Raw genomic sequence first — 11,411 nt, forward strand, 5'->3', positions numbered from 1 at the left:
AAGCCGTTCACCTGCCCAGACTGTGGAAAAGGATTCACTTTACTATCTCACCTGCAGAGACACCAGTCAGTTCACACCAGGGAGAGGCCGTTCACCTGCTCAGTCTGTGGAAAGACATTCACCCAGTCATCCCACCTACAGCGACACCAGTCAGTTCACACAGGGGAGAGGCCGTTCACCTGCTCTGACTGTGGGAAGGGATTCACTCAGACAACTAGCCTACTGAGACACCAGCGAGTTCACACTGGGGAGAAGCTGTTCACCCGCTCAGAACGTGGGAAGGGATTCACTCGGTCATCTGATCTGCTGGCACACCAGCGAGTTCACAATGGGGAGAGGCCATTCACCTGCTCAGAATGTGGGAAGGGATTCACTTGCTCATCTCAACTGAAGGTACATCAGCGAGTTCACACTGGAGAGAGGCTGTTCACTTGCTCAGACTGTGGGAAGACCTTCACTCAATCATCCAACCTTCAGATGCACCAGCGAATTCACACTGGGGAGAAGCCGTTCACCTGCCCAATCTGTGGGAAGGGATTCATTCAGGCAGCTAGCCTACTGAAACACCAGCGAGTTCACATTGGGGAGAGGCCATTCACCTGCTCAGAATGTGGGAAAGGATTCACTCAGTCATCTGATCTGCTGGCACACCAGCGAGTTCACACTGGGGAGAGGCTGTTCACCCGCTCAGAACGTGGGAAGAGATTCTCTCAGTCATCTGATCCGCTGGCACACCAGCGGGTTCACAGTGGGAAGAGGCCATTCACCTGCTCAGACTGTGGGAAGGGATTCACTTGCTCATCTCAACTGAAGGTACATCAGCGAGTTCACACTGGAGAGAGGCCGTTCACTTGCTCAGACTGTGGGAAGACCTTCACTCAATCATCCAACCTTCAGATGCACCAGCGAATTCACACTGGGGAGAAGCCATTCACCTGCCCAGACTGTGGGAAGGGATTCACTCAGGCAGCTAGCCTACTAAAACACCAGCGAATTCACACTGGGTAGTGGCGGTTCACGTGCTCAGACATTAGGAAGAGGTTCTCTCAGACAAATCAACCAAATGTGCATCATTGAGTTCACACTGGGGAGAGGCCATTCACCTGTGGTGAATGTGGGAAGGGATTCACTCAGTAATCTAACCTTGTGACACACTACCGGGTTCACACTGGGCAGAAAGTTTCAATAAGCTGCATGTCGGATATTTGTCCATCACAGTTGCTGATGCTATTTTGAGAGTGACTGTCGGTGCTGAACTCTGCAATTATTGCTGCTGCTCACCACACCCAGTTCTGCACCCTGGTCACTGGGCATGGGAGGAGTTTCTTCTGCTGCACATTCATTTTTAATGGGACTGGAGTTTAATATTCTGGATCTGAGACAAATAAAACAGTTCTATTTTAAACTCTGTCTCCGGTACTTGGTGAATTTATAACATACCTAGTGTACAGTAGAGAGTCGACTCAGGCCGGCTGGACCCTACCAGTGATTCTGTTCCACGACAGTCTTTTAAAATCCACCCCTGTTGTTCATCTCTCGCTCTCCCTGTGGTGATGGGTTCCAAACAGTCACTACTCTGTGGGTGAAGAGGATTCCCTTGAATTTTCTGCAGACTGACAAAATTGAGCTGACTGCAGTTCTGTCTGAGATGTTCTTTGGACCTCTAATCTCTCGGCTGAGGAAGAATGACATTGGTAGTTAACCTTATTGACAGCTCATTTCCACATTATGGGTCATTTTCCCTGCTTCTAAAGGCTTGTTAGAAAACACCACTCTCCTCTAAAGACTGAAAGCAGAATGGGAAACCATTAGTTAGATGTTCATCGGTGCAGGGTCAGAAACCAGAGGCAGGTCCGCACAGGGCAGAGTTTGGGGCTCTGGACGATGGTTAGGGTAAGAACGTATGATGAGGAGAAGGGAATGTATGATGAGGGGCGTGACATTGAATGACAGAGTAACAACATTTGGAAGCTGATTGACAGAGAAAATAATTTGGTTGTCTGACTGATGACACAAACAATGCCTGTGGTGAGGTGCTCCACTGGTCGAGGAATGTGTGTGTTGGGAATGGTTTTATCTATTGACAGAGTTGTTCCTGCTTGTTTATCCTGTATGGTTATTATGGTTTGTCCTATCTGAAATAATGTATTGATTATCATATAATTTGTAAGATTTTGACTCTAAAACTGGATCTGACTTGAACTTATTGGTCCTTTATGAAGTGATAGAGGGCTTTCATGAGTTTGTATTTTAAAGCAAGATTTTGGTGAATGGTATTTGTCACTTGATTGTACCTGAGTAATTAATCAGATTGAGTTAAACTGCTGCAGGGTCCCAGAATGTGTTGGATTGGGTCTGGTTTCTCTTGGCACTTTCTGCATTTGTTGCCTGGTTTATTTGTCTTTTATGCATTTTTGAGTTTTTAAAATGTTAACCACCTTGTCCTGTAGTTCCCCAAGGAACCCCTGTTTCTGGGAAGAGGTCTCCAACTCTGAGTCAGACGTACAATGCTTCCTTGTCACCGTCTAGTCTGCTCAGATCATTGGGATGTCTCCCATGGAGTGTCATCCTCATTCCACTCGTTAGCTTTTTGCCATAGTGATGAATAATTTTTCTGAGTTGGCCTCTCATTTAAGTTTCCTGGTCTGTATTTCTTATCCGAATTGCATATACCTGCATGGTGTGCTGAATCCTGTTTATATTGTATGAAGATATATACTTTAGAAAGCATATCAGATCGTTGGGTGGTAGCTCTTCCTCCTTCTGTCCTCGATAGTGTTAATCTAAGTGTGTTTGAGTGTAAATAGTCTTTTCTAAATTTGTCATTTCAGTTTTTTTGTAAAGTTTCCAGATTGGAATGGGACCAAGATATTTACCTAAAGAATAATACGATAATATGGGTACAGCGAAAGTGTTTATTGCCTTTGTTGTAAGTATTGATCCTGTGGATAAGACATTAATCACATGGACACCAGAGGATTTTTCCCAGAGTTGAAATGGCTAACACGTGAGGGCATAACTTTATGGTGCTTGGAAATGGGTACAAAGGGGATGTCATAGGTAATTTTTTCACAAAGAGCATGGTAGGTGCATGGAATGCACTGCAGGATAAGGGGGTAGTAGTGTATACTATACAATCTTTTAAGAGACTCTTAGACATGTACATGAAGCTTAGAAAAATAAAGGACATTACGGTAGGAAAATTCTAGGCAGCTTCTAGAGTAGGTTACATGGCAGGCAGAGTATAGTGGGACAAAGAGCCTGTAATGTGCTGTAGATTTCTATTTTCTCTGTTCTATTTGTTATACCATGGATGTCTGCTTGGTAAATGTTCTTAAGCCTTGAAGCAAACGTTGTTAGAAGTTTTCCTTTTTGCTCTATTTTTCTATTGTCATTGTTTTTTGGTATTCCAGATAGCTGGGTGTCAAGAGTCCTGATGAAGGGTCTTGGCCCAAAACATTGATTCGTGCTCGTGACAGCAGATGCAGATGCGGGGAGACCATGGGTGACGTCAGGCGCGTGCAGAGGGGCTGCTGGGTGACGTCAGGTGCGTGGGGGGGGGCTGCTGTGTGACGTCACGTGAGGGGGAGCGCTTCAGTTTTAAACACCTTTTGTTGGGTCCGATCTGGAACAACAAAATTAAATTCGGGTTTCATCGGGAGCGGATCCGGTGTTGTGAGATGTGTCCGGCTGTGCCGTGTTGTTGGTGGAGTGGGCAGCGGGGTGTTTGTCTCCGGGCTCTCCTCAGCCCCGGTTTTCACTTTGCGACCGAGCCCGGGCCGTGGATCAATTCCTTGTGGTTCTGCAGGGGGTTTGGGGCGAAGGGACAGTCTGTCTGTCTGTCTGTCTGTGTGGGTCGGGGTTATGAGTGGGTCCTGGGACAAATTAACTTGTAAACACCGGACCATCTGGTGAATTGGATCAGACAGCTTCGCTCGCCTGTCCTTTCAGGAAACAACAATTCTCTCTTCATATTAATGACTGTCTAAACTTGCTGTGAACAAGATTCTGTGTTACAAGATTGTGAGTTACAGAGTCTAGGACAGCTGTCACCGTCATGGGCTGCGAGTGCAGACAGGGATTGGGGTCACTGAGCTGTGCATCAGAGAAGGACACGGGTTTGTACAGCCTCCTGTGGGGTAGAAATGTCCACACGGTGAATTCGGATCTGCTGGCACATCGGGAGTCTGAAAGGGAAAGGGAATAGGGAAGGGGCTGAGCAGAGAGTTTTAACAGGGGTGAAGGGGTACAGGAGCTGTCTGATAGATCGTTTTAATTGTTTTTTATAATCTGACAGATGGTGACTGAGGAAGAAGCTTGTTGACGGAGGATATCCGGAGGCGAGCAGGTCAGACAGGGAATCAGGAATTGAATTGAGTTTATTTCTTACATCCATCAGGAGTAAACATCTTTATGTTACGTCTCCATCTAAATGTGCAACGTGCAATCATAGTAATTTATAATAGTTTATAATAAATAAAGCAGACAATGTAATATAGAGTACACTCAAATCAGCGTGAGTTCATCAGTCTGACGGCCTGGTGGAAGAAGCTGTCCCGGAGCCTGTTGGTCCTGGCTTTTATGTTGCGGTACCGCTTCCCGGATGGTATCAGGAGAGTGATAGTGTTGTGATTTCCTGTGTCACGGGTACAGACAGTCATCTCAAGTGAGGAGTTTGTGTGGAGATGCAGCTTCCCTGGAGGTGGAGGAAAGAGGACACACCAACAGGTGGAACCAGCTGTGGGAAGACATGGTTTGTCAGGTCTGACGATGAGCTGAATGTACCACAACCTTCAGACTGAATCAGAAAACCATTCTGAGGGTATTTGAAATGTCAGAATCAGGGGAGATGTGATCACATGTGCAGAGGGCAGGGGTTGTGTCTCCATCAGAACCTCAGTGAGATGGTTCAAGTTACAATGTGCAGAGATGAAAGCACAGTGTTTGGGGCCGGATTTAATCATTGATTCTGACACTGTGAGAGGGTTAGTTCTGCTGTAAGGAAACAACATTAATGGAAGACGACACAGGAACTTCATCAATTGCCAGTTGTTTAGCAGAAGTGACCAATTTGTATGTTACCTCGACAGAAACAGATTTTCACAGTGATGACAAACGGGTTCAGTCTGGTTTATTTCAAGTTGGAGAGGGGTGTGGAGTTTTGAAATCAATGCCTTGCGGTGCCACCATCGTTAATTTGTCATGTCCGGAGTGGTGGATCACACAGCACGGAAACAGGCCTTTGGCCGGCCATACCTGTTCTGACCATCCACTCACTGTCCACACTGGTCCCATTTATCAGCACTCGGTTCATAGACGACTGTATCTCGGCAGTTTCAATGCTCATCCACTTCGTAATGTTGTGAAGGGACCTGCCTCCACCACCACCTCGGGCAGTGTGTTCCAGATTTCAGCCACCCTCTGAGTGAAAAATCACTTCCTCAGATCCCTCTAAACCTCTTTGTCCTTTGTTTAAATCTGTGCCCTCTGATCAGTGACACCTCTGTCCCAGGATCGTGGCCGACATGGGCATCAGTGAGACCTTTGACAAGGTTCAACATGGTAAGTTGCTGTGGAAAGTTAGATCACATGGGATCCAGGGAGAGCTGGCTAACTGGATGCACAGTTGTCTTGATGGTAGGAAGCAGAGAGTGATGGTGGGAGGCTGTTTATTGGACTCAAGGCCCGGCCTTGGTGCGTTCCCCAGGGTTACACCCCATTGCTTTTGTTATTTATTGATATTTAATTATATTTCCTTTGACACAGTTTGTTGAATTCTCTGCTCTACTTGATCTTTCATTGATCCTGTTTCTATTCTATAGATTTGCTAAGTGTTCCTGTCGGAAAAAGTATCTCAGGGTTGTATGTGGTGACATATGTACTCTGATAATAAAATTTACTTTGAACTTTGAACATTGCTACTTGTCATCTCGATCAATAATTTGGTTGAGAATGTACAGGGTATGGATAGTAGGTTTGCAGCAAGTAAGTTTAAACAAGTACTTTTTCTGAAAGATATTAGGTATAAACTCTCCATTCTGTTTCCCTCTCCACACTGGACCACCCCCCCCCCCCTTACTGTCCTCCCTCTCACCCCCATATTGGACATAAGTTCAGGGTGAAAGTGAATTCTTTGAGGGGAGTCTGAAGGGGAATTCTTCACTCAGAGGTTGGTTGAAGTGTGGAATGAGCTGCCAGTGGAACTGGTGGATGTGGGTCCAATTGAGACACTAAAGAGAAATTTGGGTGATGACATGGATGGAGGGTGTATGGAGGCTATGGTGCAGGTAGTTGGAACGAGGCAGTAAAAACAAAAGGTCAGCATTGACTAGAAGGGCTGAAGGGCCTGTTTCAGTGCTGCTGGGCTCTGTGACTCTAATAATATTCTGATTTGTAATTTCCACAGTCAGTGCTTTGCTGCTAATGACTGAACCCAGAAATTTACCCAAGCAAGAATTGAAAGACTCTTAGCTGGCTACAAAAAGCGTTTACAAGCTGTGATCCTTGCCAAGGGGGTGTTACTAAGTACTGACCATGCAGGTTGCCCAAACTTTTGCTTTGGGCCTTTTTCCTTTTTCATTATTTTGAAACTGTAAAAGATGAAAATAAAAATGTAACCTTGCTTAAATTATTAAAGAAATGTGTCATGTTTGACTTTCTGCCTTTTGGAAATCAGGTCATCTCTTACTTGCTTAGCTATTCACAGTAACAGAAATTTAACCAGGGGTGCCCACACATTTGCATGCCACTTTATATATCCTTTGCCTTCCAAATTGCTTCCAGAAATTCCTGCCATTGCTGCTCTGTTTTCATCCCTGCCCGTGTTCTTTTCAAATCAATTTCGACCAATTTTTCTTTCATACCTCTCTAATTCTCTTTATTCCACATCTGACTTTAGCTTCTCCTTCTGCAATGTCAGGGTGAATTTGATCATATTAATATCACTTGCCTCTAAGGGTTCTTTGAATTTAAGTGACCCAATTAATTCTGGTTCATTACAAGACCCAATTAATTCTGGTTCATTACAACACCCAATCCAGAATAATTGATCCCCAAGTGGTCTCAACCATGAACTGCTCTAAAAAAAGCATCTTGTAGGCATTCTAGGAATTCTTCCTCTCGAGACCAACACCATCCTAATTTTCCTAATCACCTGCATGACAATCCCCCATGACTATTGTAACATTGCCCTTTTGGCATGCATTTCCTATCTCCCATTGTAATTTGTGGACCACATACTTACTACTGTTTGGGGGTCTCTATACAATTCCCATCAGGGATTTTTTTTACATTTGCTGTTCCTTAATTCTACCCACAGGTTCTACACCTTCCAACCCTATGCCACCTCTTTCTAATGATTTTATTTAATATTTTACAAACACAGCCACAGAAAGCCACTACCAGCTTGTTCTTTCAAGAAGCATGTAAGTATCTGGAAAACACGTGGACCTGCAGATGCTAGAAATCTAGAGAACTACACACAAAGTGCTGGAGCAGCTCAGCATGTCAGGCAGCATCTATGGATGGGAATCAACATTTCAGGCCAAGACCCTTCATCGGGACTCTTGATATCCATGTATCTGGAATATCAACAAGCAAAGAAAATAGAAAGTAGTGCGAAATAGGGAAAACCTTTGACAAAATTTCATTCAAGGCTTTAAAAAACCTGCCAAACAGAGTTCAAAGTTAACAAATACAACAAAGGCAATAAACACTTGTATCAATACCGACATTGACTTTTTTATATAAAAATATCTTTGTCTCATTTCAATCAGTAAATTTTACAAAGATAAATAACTCTAGAAAACTTTAGAAAAGACTATTTACACTCAAACACACTTAGATTAACACTACCTTGGACAGAATAAGGTAGAGAAATAACACACTTGAAAAAAAATCACACAACAAAAAGTATATATTTTCATCAAAAATGTGTCTATGCAATCGTGATAAGAACTACAGACCAAAAAACTTAAATGAGAGGCCAACTCAGAAAAATGAATCACCACTATGGAAGAAAACATTAACCAGTGGAATGAGTATGACCCTCCATGAGGGGTTCTTTGCAGAATTACAGGACAAGGTGGTTAAAAAAAGGGGGGAAAAAAAATCGAAAATACAGGAAATAGAAACAAACAAGGCAGTAAGTGCAGAAAATGCCAAGAGAAACCAGACACAATCCAACACATTCCAGGATCCTGCAGCAGTTTAACTCAATGTGATGCAGACCTGCCTCTGGTTTCTGACCCTGCTTCATTGAACATCCAACTGATGGTTTCCCATTCTGTTCCCATGTCTTTAGAGGACTGTGGTGTTTTCTAACAACCCTTTACAAGCAGGGAAAATGACCGATAATGTGGAAATGAGTCATGATTAAGGAGGTTAACTACCAATGTCATTCTTCCTCAGCCCAGAGCTACGAGGGGCAAAGAATATCTCAGACAGAACTGCAGTCAGCTCGACTTCTTCAGTCTGCAGAAAATTCAAGGGAAACCTCTTAACTCACAGAGTGGTGACTGGAACCCATCCCACAGGGAGAGCGAGAGATGAACAACAGCAGAGGACTTAAAAGGACTGTCATGGAACAGAATCACTGGCAGGGTCCAGCCAGCCTGAGTTGACTCTCTACTGTACACTAGTCATGTTATGAATTCACTAAGTAGAATAGACAGAGTTTAGAATAGACAGAGTTTAAAATAGAACTGATTTATTTGTCTCAGATCCAGAATTTTAAACTCCAGTTCCACTAAAGGTGAATATGCAGCAGAAGAAACTCCTCCCATGCCCAGTGACCAGGGTGCAGAACTGGGTGTGGTGAGCAGCAGCAATAATTGCAGAGTTCAGCACTGACAGTCACTCTCGAAATCACATTCAGCAACCGTGATGGCCAAACATCCAGCATGCAGCTTATTGAAACTTTCTCCCCAGTGTGAACCCGGTAGTGCGTCACAAACTGTAAGGTTTCACTGCTAATGTAATGGCCTCTTTGCAATGTTTCACTGCTGAGGTAATGGTTTCTCAGTCGCAGCAATGTTTAGGTTACGACTAGAGACAACAGGGTTTTGGAGTGCGGGGCTATCCAATGACAGAAATGTTCTTCCTTGTGCGTCTAGAAGAGAGATTTTCATGGTCTTTTGTCGGGGAGAGATGAGAAGACACGAATGGAGAGAGTGGGCCCTTTTATCTTCTTTTGTTTACATCACTAACCATATAGTCAAAGTAAGAATTATAAAGCTCAATCATTTAATCACATATAGTTTACTGTTTGTTATTTTGGGGTACTGATTTGTAACAGGGAACACATCACGCAGCATCCACCCAAACAAGATTTCTTAAGTTTGGCCAGGCTGAGGGACTATCACCCCCTATATTAAGCAGCTAGCCGAAGCGGGGGTTATATAAGGTTAGATGACTAAGTGAATCGCTTCCCACAGTCAGAGCAGGTGAATGGCCTCTCTCCACTGTGAACTCAATGATACACATTTGGTTCATTTGGCTGAGAGAATCTCCTCCCAAATCGTGAGCAGGTGAACAGCCTCTATCCAGTGTGAACTTGCTGGTGTCTCTGTAGTTGACATGACTGTGTGAATCCCTTCCCACAGACTGAGCAGAAGAACGGCCTCTCCCCAGTTTGAACTCGCTGATGTACCTTCAGATGAGATGACATAGTAAATCCCTTCCCACAGTCTGAGCAGGTGAATGGCCTCCCCCCAGTGTGAAGTCTCTAATGTATCTTCAGTTTAGATGACGAACTGAATCCCTTCCCACAGACTGAGCAGGTGAATGGCCATTCCCCTGTGTGGGCTGACTGCTGTGTCACGAGGTGAGATGACCGATCAGTTATGACACCAGTTAGTTCATACCGGGGCGCGGCCATTCACCTGCTCAGACTGTGGGAAGGGATTCATTTCAGCATCTAAACTGAAGGTACATCAGCGAGTTCACACTAGGGAGCGGCCGTTCACCTGCTCAGACTGTGGGAAGGGATTCACGCGGTCATCTAAACTGAAGGTACATCAGAGACTTCACACTGGAGAGAGGCCATTCACCTGCCACAGACTGAGCAGGTGAACTGCCACTTCCCAGTGTGAACTGACTGGTGTCTCTGTAGGGAGGATAATTCAGTGAATCCTTTCCCACAGACTGAGCAGGTGAATGGCCACGCCCCGGTATGAACTAACTGGTGTCTTAGTTGGTGAGGTGACAAAGTGAATGTCTTCCCACAGACTGAGCAGGTGAACGACCTCTCTCCAGTGTGAACGTGCTGATGTACCTTCAGTTGAGATGAGGAAGTAAATCCCTTCCCACAGTCTGAGCAGGTGAATGGCCTCTCTCCAGTGTGAAGTCTCTGATGTACCTTCAGTTTAGATGACCGCGTGAATCCCTTCCCACAGTCTGAGCAGGTGAATGGCCGCTCCCCAGTGTGAACTCGCTGGTGTCCCATTAGGTCAGATGACTGAGTGTATCTCTTCCCACAGTCCAAGCAGGTGAACGGCCACTCCCCTGTGTGAACTCGCTGATGTACCTTCAGTTTAGATGACGAAATGAATCCCTTCCCACAGTCTCAGCAGGTGAACGGCCTTTCTCCGATGTGAACTCGCTGGTGTACCTTCAGATTAGATAACCAAGTGAATCCCTTCCCACAGTCCGAGCAGATGAATGGCCGCTCCCTGGTGTGAACTCGCTGGTGAGCCATTAGGTCAGATGACCGAGTGAATCCTTCCCCACAAATTCAGCAGATGACCAGCCTCTGCCCAGTGTGAACTGACTGGTGTGTCCACAGGTGGGAAGACTGACTGAATCCCTTCTCACCCACAGAACAGGTGAATGGCCTTGCCCAGTGTGAACTTGCTGATGTACCTTCAGTTGAGATGACCAAGTGAATCCATTCCTGCTGTCTGAGCAGATGAATGGGTTCCCCCCTATGTAAAATGATGGGCGTGCCAGTCGCTCAGATGATCGAGTGAATCCCTCCCCACAGTCTGAGCCAGAAGGATGATCAAGTGAATCCCTTGCTCCACTTCTTAAATATCTGGACAGAGACAGCAAAACTGGTGTGTTGTGTTCAAGATTCCCGTAGACAAATTCCTTGTCATTTTTAACCTGTAAAAAGATTTACAAAATTCATCAGTGGGTGAAGGAAAACATTTCAGATGAGATCACTTGAGTTGTCAAGGTATGATCTGGCATCACACTGTTACAGTGAAGTTCAACCCAACTTGGAGAGAGAAATCATCTTCTATCTGGGCACAGTGCTGGTATCTGGAATGACCATCAAATTCTCTGATGTTCTTCCTGTCTCTATAAGAATGGGGCATTTCTGCCATCTCCAGTCTGTGACCTGGCTCAGTTTGACACTCTCCATTGGTATTATTCCCTGTTCCCAATGAGCTGCATGGGTTCCTGGCCCC

This window comes from Mobula birostris, chromosome 13 (assembly GCF_030028105.1).
Source record: "Mobula birostris isolate sMobBir1 chromosome 13, sMobBir1.hap1, whole genome shotgun sequence".
Classification (NCBI taxonomy): domain Eukaryota; kingdom Metazoa; phylum Chordata; class Chondrichthyes; order Myliobatiformes; family Myliobatidae; genus Mobula; species Mobula birostris.